General features: G+C 40.8%; 1 long non-coding RNA gene across 1 annotated transcript in view; it reads right to left on the reverse strand.

The window, feature by feature from the left end:
• LOC102020105 overlaps positions 1 to 15526 on the reverse strand; it is an 18430-nt gene extending 2904 nt beyond the window's left edge. Inside the window, exons 1-2 of the long non-coding RNA XR_263431.1 lie at positions 15254 to 15526; positions 5550 to 5663 (exon numbers count right to left, since the gene is read on the reverse strand). This is a non-coding gene — a long non-coding RNA (uncharacterized LOC102020105). The remainder of the gene's footprint in view (positions 1 to 5549; positions 5664 to 15253) is intronic.
• Positions 15527 to 17343: the final 1817 nt, after the last annotated feature.

Genomic DNA, 17343 nt, shown 5'->3' on the forward strand with positions numbered 1-17343 from the left:
CTGGGTATTTTCCCAGAAGATCTAAAAACATCATATCACAGCGATATATGTGCACCTATGTTCACAGCAGCACAATTTGTAATTGCTAAAATGTGGAAGCAACCCAAATGTCCATCCACCGAGGATTAGATAAGAAAATTGTGACACTTTTCTACAATGGAATATTACACAGCTATAAAGAAAGATAAACTCTAGGCTTTTACAGGTAAATGGTCACAACTAGAGATCATACTCATAAGTGAAATAAATCAGACATGCATGTGAAAGCACTGCATTGTTTCATTAGTGTAAAACCTGAAAGAGTTAATTTAAACTAGGAGGTATGATAGACATTGTGAAATGATAGGAAAACAATCAAGGGTAAAGGGCAGCTGGGATGTGGGGAAAGAGAAGGAAAAGGAGAAATTTTGTCTGTATGTATATACAGGATAGTTAACGTAGTTCTACCGTCTTCTATTTCTTTGCTGAAAGAAACTGTCAATGAGTCCTTGATGGATCAATATTGCATGTCTCTATCTGTTTTCATGAGAAACCACTTTGAAGATATCAATATGTACTACAAGAAGCATTGTTAATTTCCTACCACTTTGTTTGTAACTGTATTGTCTATACTGTTCTTTTGCTATTTTGTAAGAGATTGTCTGTCTGTTAATGCTTTCCTCTTTCTTTTTAAATTAAAAAAAAAAATAAGATTGCCTTTTTGCGAAAAGAACAAAGAATTTGAGTTAACTACTGTGGCTGACTGACCACTGGTGACCAACACCCAGCTAAACTGAGCAAGCATGGTGCTGGGTGTGGGAGGCCCATCCGAAGATTGTTGTCAGAAGCTAAGAGGCAGAACTGGAGAAGAAGTCAGGCTGTTGGGAACTGAAGAAGGCTATTGAGAGCTGGTAGAAGCTATAACGAGCTGTTGGTTCTTTTGGAGGAGTTTGTTATGCTGGTTTCCTGGTGGACTTGACTGTTTTCATCTTTTGAGGAGCTCAGGATCTTGTTGGCACTGAGAATAGTTTCAGTTCACTTTGGGGGAGCTCTAATCCTTACTTTGCATGTTGTATCCTGACTCCAGTGCAGATCCCTCAGCCTACTAGCACAGACCCTTCATCCTTCTGGCACAGACTTTCTAGAGTCCACCACTGACCTTTGGGCCTTCCAGCTCAGATCCATGAAACAGGCCTGCATGAGGCATTGTCATGGGCTCTAGGCCCCCAGTTGGACTCATGGGAGGCATTGCTATGAGGTCTAGTTCTTCAACTGGATTCATGCAGGACAATTCCTTGGGATCCAGGCCCTTGGTTAGATTCCTTGGTCTTAGTGTGTGAACAGATTTCCTGCACTCTTTTGTATATAATTCTTTGGGTGACTATTATAAATAACCTTATAAAATATGTGTCTTGTATTATATTGTTCCCCTTGCAATATCCCCCAAACTAGGACAACTACAATTAATGAAAACTTTTTTTAAGGGTAAGAGTAGGAAAATTTGTTGGAGAACAGGGATGGAGGAATGGGGGATAAGAATATCTCCCGAGAGACAGAAGGGGTCCTGAATGCTTTGCCTGAAAACTTATAAAAGAGTTAACACTGAGTTTCTCCTTTGATATAGGCACATTTCAAGTATGTAATACCTACATGTGTTCAGTGGCTACTGTATGAACAAGCAGATCTGCACTATTCCTATCATCACTTAATTTGCTAGTTACAGCACTAATATAATGAGTTAAACACATAGATATGTGATTCTTTCCTTTATTCAATGACTCCCTTTTTTGGGTATATGCTTTCTGAGGCAAATATCACACACGTTACAAATTCTCTGTCTTTCTTCTCCCCTAATTTGTGGTGGAGCCTCAGGATCCCAGGCTCCTAGAGTCCTGCTTAGTAAAGGGAAGGCTGTTGTGAAGATATTTTAGAAGAATTAAGCTTAAGATATTGATTAGCTTCTAAGTGCCCAGTAAGTGTTTAATTATACTAACAGTCACACTCACTAGATTGTGTCCATAAATTTAGTTATGAGAATCAACTTTTGAATCATCTTTGCTCATATTGTTAGGAAAGGATTTCTACTTTTCTTTTGGGGTTTCTAACAACAAAATAAATCAGCCAGGCATGGTGATGCAGGCTTGTAGTGAGTGTAACTGCATTGCCATGATTGCCTCAATGTTCAGAGTTAATGTGAAGCATTTACCTTTCATAATCATTTGGACTTTGAGAAAGAGAAGTAGCACAGTCCTGCATTTAGTGAAGAAGGTAGATATGAGGACACCATAATTATTTTATGGGTAAGCTTTTCCATTGGATGGCACTTAGCAATAGGATAGTGTTTATCACACCTCATAAAGACCCTCAGGAAGGAGGAAGTTCAGAACTGCCCCAGCAGTGCCAAGAATGAAGGGAAAATTGTGTTGAAGGAAGGAAGATAATTCTGAAGAGGATTAATGTCAGTGTCCTTTACTGGAATGATTTTTACTCTATTCACCATTTATTTTGATTATACCTCATATAACTAAGTTTCCAGTTCTGTTTTATTGCATACTTCTAGGTAAGTTGTGGTTGTTGGACTAATTATTGCATTATATTAACACTTATTTTTCTAAAACATAAACTTGAGATGACAATAGTTCTTGTGAGCATTAAGTTTTTGCATTAATACCATCCTTATAGCTCTCAGGTCAATGGCTATTATATAGTAAGAAATCATGAAATGTTATCCATTTTTACTACCATTTTCCAGGCATTATGATAAATTCTTTATGTTTTTTATCTTACATTGGTTCTTAATGCCACCCTAAAAGATATATATATTGCCATCTAACACATTTAACTGGTGGAAAACTGAGACTTGAAGAGGTTAAAAATTTCACCAGTTTCACACATGAGAAAAAAAGGTGAACACAGGATTTGAACCAGGTACTCTACTGTGAGAGTCAGCACAAATAATTCAATAACACCATTGACTCTCTGGGTTTATTTTTAACAGTGGGATAATTTAACAGCTTTTGTGGGATAATGCAGTAAAGCAATTATGCTCACTAAGTAATGTTTTTCAGTTTATTGGAAATGTTTTATTTAGAGGTGAGAGAAAAGTTATGGTGTTTTTAGAGTAGAGGTTGTATCTGATATTTTAATATTACAGAGCATTTAGAGCCATTTAATATAGATCCTTTATGGCTAATGTGCCATTCTTCCTCTCAAATGTCTTTGTACATCATCATCATCATAATTAATAATAATAATAATCTACTACATGCAAACAAACCAGCATAAAGTGTTACAGAAAAAAAGGATAGCACTGATATAATTCCTCTGAAACCATAAGTTGTCTTTTGTGCAGACATCTGAAATGAAATGCAAGAGGGTAACTGTACTAGGGAACTGTCCCCAGACTAGGTGCTGAAGTAAGCATTCTGAACTTTCAGAACTACACCAGCCAAAGGGGTGGAGACACCCTGCCGAGCTGGCATGGAATCACATCAAAAGAAATGCATGGCGGACCACATCTTGCAGCATGTTGCTCCAGCCTGAAGCAGCCTGTTAATATTAGCATAAAGCAACATAAGTCATTTTGGAAGGCACAGTGGGGGAGATGGGATTTTTTTATTGCTTCTTTTCAGACATGTGTTAAACTACAACTCTGGATACTTGAGCTGACTATTTTTGCACCAAATATCATCTGACCTATGAAAAGACAAATTCTTTAGGAACCAAGTTCAAATCAAAGAAGCCTTCATTTTAGTCACTGAGGAAAAATAAAAAGACAGTAATAAAAAACCATTTGGAAATTTGGGTTGCAGAAAACAGACTATTCTGGTAAAAAGGATAAATGGCCTTTTTTGCAATATGTAACATATTTTTTATAGCAAGAAGAGTCAGTAAATCTAATTTCTGAATTTTTCTAAGCAGTATAGAGTGAGGTTAAAAAACATCATAAATTTCAAAATAATTTTAATAGTGGTTATTTCAAAACAGAGAAGAGTCAACATATGTTAATACTCTCAGGCTCTTTTTAAAAGTATGTCTGGTTAGAGTAGTACATCAAAGAACTAACTATATTGTTTTTAATATGTTCATTCTGTACAAGAATCCCAAATTTCATTTTTCCAAATTCTCATGGGAGAAATAGTTTGAAAGTAGCTCGTGTAGAAAATAAATCAAAGACCTTAGCTACTCTAAGGCCAAATGTTGGATTATACTGTAATGCTATACACTATATGTCAAATTTTGATGTAATTTTAAGCTGAGTTACAAATGCAAAGTTTCCAGATCATGGGAGGTGATAGCTTGAATACACTGTGACCTGAGAAGATAAAATCTAGGATTAAAATAATTTATATACAGACATTAGAAAATATTAGTATAGTGAAGGCATTTATGACTCAAAAAGAAGTCATGTGAGTAAGCTCAGGAAGCCAAGGAAATGTGAGCTGGGAAAGAGATGTCATATCAGTCAGGGTTTTACTGGAGAAACAGATATGATACAAGATGTAAAAATGTATAAGAAATTACAAGATTGGCTTACGACAGTCAACCGAAGAGTTGTATGAGGAAGTGTGCAGAGGGTGTCTGTGCACTGAAGACCAAAGGAATCAGTCCAGGGTCTGGAGTTCACTGCAGAGTCCGTACCAGGAGGCCAATGAGTCTGCAACGGAAGGCTGAAGGATCCAAGGTGGAAGCCAAAGAGTCTGCACTAGAAGCCAGGAGACTAAGTCCAAGCTGAAGGTGAAGACTGGAGCTCCTCCAAAAGGAATGGAAGATCCTCTGTCCTTCCTCATTTCCCTTTTATATTATCTAGGTGATGATCCACCCTACAGTGGCTCCTCTACACCCTAGGGTGTTGTATTGCTGAGCCAATTGCTGAGCCAAGTTTAGTTAAGCTTCTAAACTTCTCAAGCTGACATAATCAATCAACCACTACAGATGCCTAGGAATAGAAGATACTGTGCTAATACAATAACTGTAAATGTTTTTGGCACTCTATACTGTTTTATTATATTCTCAGGTAAAGTGAGGTATGCCCTGGAATTTGCGTCTATTTCCTTGAAAACTGTACAATCCAGCTAAGTCTGACTAACTTTGGAGGTGAAATTTTTTCACCTTGTGTTGCTTGTAATTGGTCTCTTTCAATCTTCTATGAGCTCAACCAAACCGGGAACTAGAACTCTATTTCCCACTGCAAACAGAACTAGTTCCAGGAGGTACTTGGTGACTCTTTGTCCATTTTCCCCACATATCACTGTTTTATTTTTTGTTTGTTTTAGATTTTGTTTTTTTCTTTGTTTTTGGCATCAGATTAAACACCGCTCACAGTCTGGAAGAGACTTTCTACTCCAAATTACCTGTTCACCTGTTGCTCCTGTTCACTCGTATGGACAATCAAGATGCATTATTATTAGTAACCTCTTAAATGCCTTAATTGGAGAAGTTAAGCTTTTCATATCAAGGGTGCATAGAACTGAACTGAGTTTACATGCTCCAGTATCTACCTTTCAAAATTCGCAAGAGGAAATAAAAAGGCTTTGAGGTAGAAAAAGCTACAACTTAATTGGCAACACCTGCAGAGCGGAGGTGATAAATGTATGGTGAAGACACGCGATATCTCCATCTTCTTCTGTTGTCTTCCCCCACGCACGCGTTCCTACTGAGCACTTCAGCGGTTTGAGTCAAGCCTGTTCAGGAAAAAGGGATGTATCAGTGGAAAAAAAAGATATTCTAGTAGGAACAGCACTTTTAGAAATGCAGTTGAAATTCTTAATAAAAACTATTTCATCCCTTCCCTTTCTTCCCATCACAATCTAAGTTATTGAGGGTAGAAATTCAAATGAACATATCTTACCAAAATATTTATTCAAGTAGGAATGTTTGTAATTTTCAGATGCTTGCTGGCAGAGTGGAAACAGAAAGATAAACGACTTTCTCACCCTATTCGGAAGTTATTGTTATCTTCCAGTCTGTGATGTTCCCTCATTATCCAAAGGGTACACAAATCCAGGCAGTGCATAATTTGGGAACCAAAAGTAAAATAGTGAAACATTTCTCAAGATGCCCTCACCATTTCACTGTTAAAAATAAAGAATTTAAATGCAGAACAAGTATACCTCATATTGGCTTTTCCCAGGCATTAAAATTCCACGCACAAAACTGTATGCATTGCTTCTCTGCAGTATGCTCCCAATGCTTTGCAAACAGCAGGCTGGAGTCCCAGCCCATGAAACACCTGGGCCTCTGGGGTAATGCGAATGTTTCCAAAGTTCAGTCACCATATTTCAAACTGATGCCTGGGGGAGGGAGGCAACCATAACTTTTTCAGACCCACCCAGCAACAGTTATGAAATGAATGTTTTCCAGTCTGCTTACCAATGGACAAAGTAATCACCTGAGCTGTTTATTTCCATTTTAATCAGTCAGCCAATCAAATCCGCAATGAGAGCTTGCTTAATTATACTCTTAGTCCTGCACTTAGCTCTGCTGTGAAGAACAAAGAGTGCAGTTTTGCCCTCTAGGAAACTTGACTTATACACACCTGAAACTATTAGAGAACAAAACAGGATACAGTGCAATTACATGAGAAAATGTTAAGTAGAACTACTGTAAGTGTTGCAAAGGACACCAAGGCATGATTCCAGCAGGGGGAGAGAGTCCTCAAGCACACTTCCTTCTCTGTTTCATCACTTGTCTCATCTCTGCCTCACTGCACTGTGTAAGAGAGAAATGAAAAGGTGTTCCGACACAGCCTCAGAAGGATGACACTAGGCTCATCTCCTGTTCTGTTCCCATTGGCCCAGTTCACACTGACCCTGTAACTGTGCTAAGTCTCTGTTATGACTTGGGTCTACATGGTCTCCTAAAGCCTCATGCACCCATGAGGGGGCAGGCTTCTCATAAGTGGTCGAATTTAAAGTGCGTGATTCTGGGATTAAGGGTGTGGGATCAATTCACTGATTACTTTGGCACCACCCAAAGCCCAGTGGCCTAGATAGAGTATAAAAGGGGAAGAAAAAAAGCTGCTAAGACTCCTTGTTGCTTTGCTATCATCTGCCTGCCATGCACTGTTTCTCCTCTGCAATGCCTGTCTGGTATGCCACTGTGCCTTGGAGCCAGCTGATTATGGACTGAACCCTCTACAGAGTGAGCTAAAAAAAACCTTTAACTTTGAGTGCCAGGTATTTTTTTCTCAGCAAGGACAGAAATTAACTAAGATGGCCCCCTTCACCCCAAGAGACAACCTAATCACCTTTTCTTGCCAACTGAGCACTTCTGATGTTTCCAGAGTCCACTTTTTCTGTACCTGCTGACAGAATGTATTTGTTCTCTTTTTTACCAGACTCTGGGTCTCCAGAAGGCCGCAGGGGGACTGTTAGCAATTTTAGGTGTTTAATCAGCTTTAGGAAGGGCTATAACAACTGTTTTCCAATGGTACAGAAGAAGGGACCATGAGATGCGCCCCATCTACACTCAAGATCGTGTACATATTGTGGTACACATAAAAAATCTGAATGTTTAATTCAGACTGATTGTTGCATTAAAAAAATACATTTTTAAAGAATCTCTTTGCTCACTCTCAAACTATTTCTTTCTCTCCTCACACTTCCTGATCTCACCCACCAACAATGGTCTCTACTCCATCCTCATTATTACAGAGCCCCTGAAAACTAGGATCTTTTTTTTTTTCCAGTAGCAGGGATTGAACTCAGGACCTTGTGCTTGCCAGGCAGGTGCTTGTGCCACTGAGCTATATCCCCAGCCAAAACTAGGATCTTGGGATAGAAAGGTTTTATAAAGAGGAAGGAAAAGCAATCATTATTTCAACCTGACACTTTTCTCTGCCTTTGCCCCCCAAAATAATATGTCAAACTAATTCAATTTATCGTGTCCATTTTTCTGCAAAAGATCTGAAGTAAATGAATGTGTTCTGTGTAATCTGAAAGGCAATGCAAATAGATAGTCAAACTTAGACCACTGCAGGACTGTAATATACCCAGAGAGAGAAAATTTTAATTCAAAAGTTAACGATTCATATGTCACTTGTTATCTTCACCTGTCAACGTTTCTGACAGCCTATTTTAATATTTGGTATTTTTTCATACTTTATCTTGTAAAAGAAATTTTATCCTTTTCTCACTGTATTTCTCAAAGTGGATAAAAAAAAAGGTCAGACTAGAGTTTTAAATTTTAGACTTGGAGGATGATAGCAGTGGTTTCTAGTGACAATGAAATTTCTTGTCCTCTCAGGAAAGGACTGATTTCTCTTTAACCTTTGCAGAAAGAACCTGCCAGAACCAAGTTTAAATCCATCCTAGTTGATCAATGACAACTTCAGATGATTAACCATGCTTCTGAAAGCCAGCCAATCAATGGCAGCCCGATATTTTTGAAAATCAGCCAATGAGTGATAGTGATTTTTAAGTAACCATGTTTTCACAGCTAAAGGTCAACCAATATCTAAATACTTTTACTTTTGATATTCTGCCAATCCCTGTATTCCACAGTTCCTGAGCCTTTGCACAAGACGAGATCTGCTGTGATTGGAGTTCTCCGCGGTGCAATTCTCCTTTGCCTGACATGCAGTAAGATTGTATCTTTGTGTCAGATGCAGGGTGGTGGCCTCTTTTGTTTAAACTAGTTTGATATCCCACCTACATATATTTAAATGTGTATTTATTTTCTTATTTCTTTATGCTCCTCACTGGTTTCAAACAGAATGTAACATAGTTAAATATTATGAAAGATGACCAATAGCCCAAACTACAAAGTCCAGAAGGTTGGTCTATAATGAAGTTAGCAATGGAAAAAATATATATATGGTTAGGCTTGGTTTATTCAAATGAAATAGTTCTGTCAGTCATGAATATTTCTGTCCTCCTTTTCCAATGGCAACTAGTATCTAAGCTTAAAGCATATGGTAAGTAAAGAGATTATTGAATACCACAGTGCTGAAACCTGGTACACAAAGTCAGACTCTCCAACCTTAGCTTCTATCACTGAATGTTCAAACAACAGATGCTTGAAAGAGGTTCCCAAATTTTATTCAGTTTGTTCAAAACAAAAAATAAAGAATAAAAGTAGTTATTTACCTTACACATAGTTGTAATATTGAAAAATCATGAACACTTTTTTAACAGACACTATTTTCTTAATACTGAAAGGCTTCAGTAAGCTATCTAAAAGATACCATGCACCATTTTGTTTAAAATTTACAATTTATATTTTCTAAAGGATTTCCCATAAGAATGTTATATATGTAATTGGAGACACCATTGTCCTTTTTCTTTAAGTTCCTTTCAAATGCCATTTATTGATTATCTCTACTTTACCTTAGCTTACAGTTGTAGTTAAAGACACACAAATATGCTGAATATGTTGAAGTCCATACATTAAGGAGACTTGAGTACAGCAGGATAGCCAGATCTCTGTAGGACTCATTTTGCGGTCCAGAGGAGCTCATTATGTATTTTACAAGTAAGAAATAAGTTCCCTAACAGGTAGTGTTTAGCCATGATAAATGACATGAAATTCTACATTTCTTTACCTAATCAAGCTGGCAGCCTACTACTGCAGAAGGTCCATGAAGCCACGCCCATCCCTCGGGCTCCCATTGCAATGCTTCTGCCCCAAATAGTTGGTAGTCTTTCCCTTAGTTCTCTAATGCCCAAGCCCTCCATACCCTCTCCAACTCCATATCCAACAGGAAGGTATGTGTTATCATCTAATGAAGTCTCTTCTTCCTCTTCAGAAATCACGTACACTTTCCAGCCAATGTCTTCATTTCCATACTCATTCAAAAATACTAATTTGCATCATGCTGAGAAAGATGCCAGCTACCTGGTAATTGCCACCCGTTGCCTTGTGTTATAGTTATCTACATACCTGTCTTATCCTTCCTGGTTGGTTTTTAACTTTCTTGAGTCCACAGGCATGTCTTTCTCATCATATGGTGTTTGATATTTGTCCAGTGGATGAGTGGGTTCTCCCTGTGCTCCTGGGAAGGCTCACAGAGGTTGGCCAAGTACAGAACCTGAAACTCGGTTATCAAACAAATATCTGACTCAATCTGGCTGATTATGTTAACAAATTTCCCTTGAAAGGTTTTTTTTTTTATGTTCTTTCCTTTTGCAGTGGATGAATCACGAGCCCGCTAAGAAATAGAAGCTGCAGTCGTGTATTCAGAGAGAGTATGCAATGTTTTAAAACCTCCAGCTATTGGTAATTGTCAATCATTTAAAAAAGTCTATCAATTTGGCTCATATACTACAAGACTTCTGTGTGCTTAAATATCCCTAAGGACACCCTGGACTCCTAGAATTATCATATTTATGGATTTCTCAATGCACTGAAGGTACCTCACACAGGCTTGTTAAGATAACTAATGGTAACCAACACCACACAAGGAAGGGCAATGATACAACACCATTTGTCCTTCCCACTTGGAAGGCAGAGAAGTAGAACTCAGTTAATTGTCAATGCAAGTAGCTGCAATGGGCACATTAAGCACTGGAATTTTATTAACATTTACACCCACCTGGGGTGGTGTAGGAAACAGAGCTTGTGCTAGAGAGTGAGAAAACAAATTCCAATAGAACAGGACCTGTGTCCTCAGGCTGAGCATATGTCTAGGTTTGCCAGTCTTCTTTACAGTGAGCCTGTTGTAGGAGGGGTCCCTTCTTGTTGAGTCCCCTCTCTTGGCCAGAGTTTGTACAGAATCAGGGCCCTCAGAAATTGGTCCTCACACAGTTCCAGCTGGTACTGTGTCTCCACTCTCTCTCCTTCTGTGGAGGAGTCCCCTGAGACTGTGGATTCCATTCCCTCCCTTCTCCACCTGTCTTTCTCTGAGAGCTCATCTGCTTTCAGCACTTCCTCTCTCACCAGGATGTAAATGACTCCCGAATCTATTTCTCCACTTTGCATGTCTATCTCTGTACATCACAGGGTACTTACTGCATGCTGCTGGCAGGCAATCATTACTCAGTAAATACTTGCTGCCTGATTGTAGGATAAGATGGAAGTGATCTTCTTTCAGATAAATTCAGAAAGGGCTTTTCTGGGTCAAGATGCCCTGCCCTTCCTAACTTCAAAACTAGAGAGAAACAGATGAAATTACTATAGGTAAACTCCTTGGACAAAGAGGCTGTACAATTTTTCTTCAGGATCTCCTGTTTTATCTGCTCAGCACTGCCTTTTTGTTAGAGGATGTTCCTCTCCCACATTCAAGTGGATCAGATTACCATGTGACACTGTCCTGGGCCCGTTTTCTGGGCATTTCAACCAAACCTTCTTTCTTGGGATTATTTTTTCCTTTTATCGTTTTTGGTAGCAGGAATTGAATCCAGGGTCTTGTTCTTACTAAGCAAGTACTGAAAGCTGAGTCACATCCCCAGCCCAGAATCTGTGAACCTGGAACCCACGAAATATTTTCTCTGCAGGTGTCTGAAATTGGAAAACATAAAATCCCAGAGATGTTTGTCATCACTGAGTAACTAATTCACTACTGTGTGTTAGGCCACCATGCAGAGAAGAACCAGAGGGCATAAGGCTCAACTTGCTAGTAGAGGAAGACAGATGGTAAATAAATAAATAAGCAAGTAAATATATAGCATGTCTGATGGGATATGCCAGAAACCTACTGGCCAAAGAAATCATCACCAATGATGTCCAATTTCACAATATTCCTATTCCCAAAGAAAGACAGCAAAACAATGGAATATGTGTTCATTGCAATATGTGCCTATTTCCCATTTTCATTTCTATGATTTTGAACATAAAAACAACAATGATAAAACCACAGTAATGGTCAATACTTAAGGAAAAGGATTCACAGCTTTAAGTGTCACATCCAGTACAGTCTATGTCGCAGTTAATCCAGACACCTGCCCTTTGAGATAAACATTTATCTGATTTTATGGATGAAGAAATTGATGCCTCAAAGAGTTAGAGAGCTTGGCCAAGGTCAAGGAGCAGCAGTAGAACCAACATCAAAACCAACTGCCTCCCACAGAACCTTTGCTTTTCTATTCACTACGTGATCCGGCCCCTGAGAAGCTTGCACATGCCAGAAGGTCAATAAATACAGTTCATCTTCCCTTGAGGAGCTCAACAGCCACCCTGGGGAGGAAAATTCACAAGGGACCAAGTCTGATGCAGTTTCCATCCTTGCACAGGCACAATGAAGCCCTGACATAGAAAAGGATGTGTAGACTGAGTGCCCAGTTCCACTAACCTTCCAGCATACTCAAGGACCAACCACCCCTACATGCAAAGTAGGAGAGCTCTGGTCTATGTGCCCACTACCTTTACACAAAGCTAGATACAAGAGAAGGCTCTTGGGGATGAAATGTGCAAAGATTTCTGCCCTGAGAGCTTGAGCCAGGTCTTTGGTGATAAAAAGCAAGAGATGAGGCAGCTCCTATGAAACACCTCCCAACATAACCCTGCTCACAGTTTACTCAAAGTTACTCAAAAAAATAGCATTTAGAAATTTTCCTTAGACTTCCTCCAGGCAAATATGCACTGGGACTGTGAGCTCAGAAACATGGGTAATTCCAAACAGTAAATCAGCATCAAGTGGAGAGGTGGTTTGTAACTTTGCATCAAATGCAAGTTTATCTTCCAAACTACTTATACAAAGGTGTTACTGAATTGTGTGACTTTTTGTTTTTTCTTCTTTTTAAATGTAATACATTTGTATTAAATCAGCTGTCCCTGAATTAAGATGAGGAAAACAGGGATATGCAATCTCATCATTCAGTTATTCATTTTTCTCTGACTTTTCAACCCTCTATCTCTGCTTTCCTACAAAGGTCTAGATTAGGAAATCTGTTCCCCAGACTCCCTGGCCTGGACATGAACATCGGCCTGCAGGGACAGGAGGGGTGAGGAGTGGGGGGTCAAAATCTAGCAGAAAAGTGGGTTAGAATGTCATCTTTAGAGTTCTCTTAGAAGCTAAAGTGCTTGGAAATTGAATATCAAAACCCAACCAGGTTTTTCTTCCCTAAGGGCAGCTTTTCTCATCTGGAGAAATATTAAGTTCATTTCTACACTGCTGTCTTGGAACTCAATGTTGATATCACTTTAGGGAGCAGAGACAAACCCAAGACAGTGTGCCTTCTGCCCAAGACCCTTCTGGCCCCTCTCCCCAGGCAGGACTCCCCCTATACTACTCCTCCCACACACACACACTGGCTTGCACTCTTACACTGGGCAGCACAGTACCCCTCATGCTCTTCCTGGACAGTCACATATGGCAGTCACCCCAGTAAAGCATAGAATTCTGACCATTAGGAGTCTTGTCCCCTTCATCTAGAATTTTGCGGTATTTGCAAGAGTGGGCAGAGCATAAAATTTGAAGTCAAGTAGATGTGGTTTAAACTCTGGCACTTACATTCAGTAGGTGAAGGACTGGGAGATTATTGAACCCCTCAGAGTTCCATTCCCTACTGTACAAGGAAGGTTAGGAGCATCCACCTTACCAACTTACTGAGATCATTAAAACAAATCAAGCCAGGAGTGGTGGCACTGGCCTGCAGTCCCAGCACTCCAGGAGCCTGAGGAAGGAGGATTGCACATTCAAGCCCAGTCTGTACAAGTCAGCAAATTAGGGAGATGCTGTCTCAAAATTCTAAAAAATTACAATAAAAAAGGCTGGAGAGATAAATCAGTGTAAAAGCCCAGGATTTAATCCCTACTAAAATGTAAATACAGAAATAAATAAATACTACCCCATCTCAAAACTTACATTTGTTAAAGGACTGTTTTGTGTGAGGCTGTATTTATTGTGAACTTATTGTACATATCACCTACTTGAATCCTTCTAAAAGGTGGAGCCTAGTGTGACTAAAAGGTGGAGCCTAGTGTGAGTTTCATTTTATAGATATGAAAATTAAGAGTAAAGAGTTGTATAGCTTGCCTAAGGCACTTAGTCTGGGAGATATATAATAATAATAATAATAGTAATAATAGTTAATAATAGATTTGCTTCAGTATACACTATGTGCCACAAAAGGGCTAAATATATTTTGTGTATTATTCATATGCTCCCCGTGTTTTAAACTGGAGAAACTATGTCTTAGAAAACCAAGGTAATTTTTGGGACCAGTCAGTCATCAAGAAAAAGTGCAGAGTTGTGACCCCAGGCCTTTTTCAGCCAGAGCCTTTGAGTGTAACCATTTCTGACGCCCCACAGATGCATTTTCACCACAGAGTAGCCCCTTACTACATTTTGTTAAATCAAGTTGACACTACGGGGAGTTTTCCATTTGAGCACATTACATTTCTTATGGAAAACATAGGTTTCAGTTCCTATGCACCATGGATTTGATTTTCTTTCTCAATTCCTACCAGAGAGAAACCTAAATGAGAGGACTAAAGAAAGGGTGTGTGGTGCTCAGCCTCAGCTGCTTACACCAGAAATGAGGTCTGCTCCCCGTGTCCTTCATGAAGGAACCGCTGTCCTTGCAGCCACCAAAGGTCCCTCACCCAGACTCCAGGCCACATCTATGAAAGGTGATTAAAAGTATCTTGCTGGCAAGTTCACTGCCAAAACAAAGTAGTATACACATCCAGCAGGAAGAGGTCAATGAAATGTGATCCATCTACTTGATACAACATCACACACCCATGAAAATAGTGGTTATGGAGAGCAAGGAAAAGTAGAGAAAAATGCTTGGACTATTTAGCATACGGTGTTAACCATAAGGAAGCACAAAACAATGTAATATAATTACCCCTATATAAAGTATGGATATATGTGAAATTTTAAATCTGAAGCCAATATAAAAGGAATTAAGCATTTGTTTTGAGGTGGTATGATTCTGGGTGGTGTGGTTTTTTTTTTTTTCCAGAGTTGATAAACATTCTATTACTTTGACAGTAAAATATTGGAATTAAATGTCAAAAGGAAAACCAAGGAATGGCCCCTGGAAGCAACCCCAGGCCTCACCCCATACATCTGTGGGGACACAGAGGCCTCCGAGGGCCCAGAGCCCCAGGGGTAGGGAGTCAGTTCTGCAGAGTTGCAGCTAGCTGAGTACGGGACACAGCCTTAAGTTTCTGGCATCTGTGGTCCCCACATGCTGGAGGCAGTCCTATGCCCAGAGGCCAAGGCCCAGAGAGGCCGTGTGCCCTGCCCCAAGTCACACAGTGGCAGGAGAACCGGTCCTGCAGACAGCCCTGGCTGAGCACCAGGCTCAGGTCTCAAAGGTGGTGTCTGGGACCAGCAGAGGATGCATGGGCAGGAGGTAGCCACAGCTGGGAAAAGAGAGCCTACCTGCTTGGGCCTGCAGGTCTGTCCTCCCCCACTGCATCCTGGGCTCTGTCATCCAGACTAGGAAAGAAGAGGAACTGCCACAGGGCTGGGCCAAGGGACCCTCGGCTGGGCAAAGTGTGGCCAGGAGCTGCACAGAAGCAGGCAGGAAGCTGTGGGCTCCTGACCCAGCCAGACACGGCAGGTGGGGCTACTCAGCCAGCTCTCCAGATGATGCAGCCAGGCCCCTCTGGGAAAGGCAGAATGGGGGTGCCCTCACCTCTGTGCCAGCCTCCCTTGGCAGAAGTGATGCATGCAAAGGGAATCAGGGTTTGTCCCCTGGCCCCTCCCCCCCCCATAGAGGCGGTTGCATGTCACAGCAGTGTCATGGCCAGGGCCCTGTGCCTGTCACACTCCCAGCCCCAAGCCACCTCTCCTGTGTGAGGGGTGGAGAACTAAGATACAGGTATAGAGAAGGCCCCCTCGGGTCCACCCCGGAGCACAACTCTCAGAGCACCACTCTTTGCTATCATTTCCCTGCCTCACAGACACAAGGGACACAGGCATGGTCAGTGCAGGGGTCAAGAGTTGTTCTGCAGCCCGTAAAACATGTCTGTATTCTACTTGTTATTTGATGCCTAAGTAATGAAGAATTCACTGTGTATTTCTCCACCACCACTTTCCAAGTAATATATAGAATATTTATGAACCTTTGGCTCACAAGGTCACAAAGCTAAAATGATGGGTCCCTGACCTGAACTGGAAGTTTTCACACCTATGGTACCCACTTCCCTGTACCAGACTCTCTTTCCACTCTGAAAACTGCAAACAGTAGTGTGGTCATAGAAAGTATACTTCATGTGGTACTTTTTATAATATCAGTTTGGGTTAGAGGAGTGAATAATATTACAGTACTAAAAGAAAGATGCTTTTCAAACTGGGGAAGACACCTGGAACAGAGATTATTTCCTTACGTACTTGGACCTCTTCACTGAATCCCCTCCTAAGCTGACCCAGGAACATGGCACTGTGCACTGTTGTGCGATTCTCGTCCTGTGTTCTGAATGCACCTATACTGTACTGCAGTCCCCAATGTCCTTCCTAGCCCCATTCTCCTATCCTCCACTTGTCCCCTCCAGCACCAGGCCTCTGAGTTAGGCAGGTTTGTCCCTCTCCTCCTCCCAAGCTGACTCCTGGATTGCTCTGCAAATTAAAGGCTTAACTCCTCCTGTGTCGGAGAGCAGGATTTGGCAAAAGTACCTGGGAAATCATATAATTACACAGTTCTATTCAACAGCCAAGATGTCAGTCCTTCTACTTTTTTTTTTTTTTTTTTTTTTTTTGTCTTTTTGAAACAGGGTCTCTCTATGCAGTTCAGGCTGGCCTTGAGCTCGCTTTGTAGCCCAGGTTGGTCTCAAACTCACAATGATCCTCCTGCCTCAGCCTCCCAAGCGCTGAGATTACAGGCACGTGTCACCATGTCCGGCAGTCCTTCTACCTTTATGGACTGCATACTGCCCATCCCCAACAGCACAGGACAAGGCAGCTGGGATATCTGCTCTGTGAGGAGCGCCCACACAGGCATCAGTGAGAGAGACAGCTCTTTGTTTGAAGCCCTCGGATTTCCTTGAGAGCAATAAACCCATATTCTATGGGCTGCTGTAGAAAAACCAGTTCTAAGGGAAAGACACAGCCCCAGCACTTACAAGCCTTATGAAGCAAGGCACATGGTAAAGGCACACTCAGAATTCTCTCTCTCCCTCTCTCTCTCTCTCTCTCTCTCTCTCTCTCTCTCTCTCTCTCTCTCATATACATACACACCTGCAATAAATCCAGGAAGTCACGCCCAGCCTTTTTGAAATGTATCAAGAATCTCTGTCCCTCTAACCTGGGATCCAATTTCCTGCCCCGGCATCTCTGTTTAATAAAGTAAGAAGCTGCCTATCTCATAGTGCTTTCCTTTTGTTCAAGCTAAGCCTTTGCTCCTGCCTTGGTTGTAGGTCATGATCTTGGCTGCTTCCTGCAGATTGAAAAGGTTGACTCCTAGATCAGTACGTGACCAGCCTGCTTTTAGGGAGACTGTCGGAAGAACTTCACTGTAGTTTAGTTTCCAT

The sequence above is a fragment of the Chinchilla lanigera genome, unplaced genomic scaffold (genome assembly GCF_000276665.1).
Source record: "Chinchilla lanigera isolate Chin_1 unplaced genomic scaffold, ChiLan1.0 scaffold00068, whole genome shotgun sequence".
Taxonomy (NCBI): Eukaryota; Metazoa; Chordata; class Mammalia; order Rodentia; family Chinchillidae; genus Chinchilla; species Chinchilla lanigera.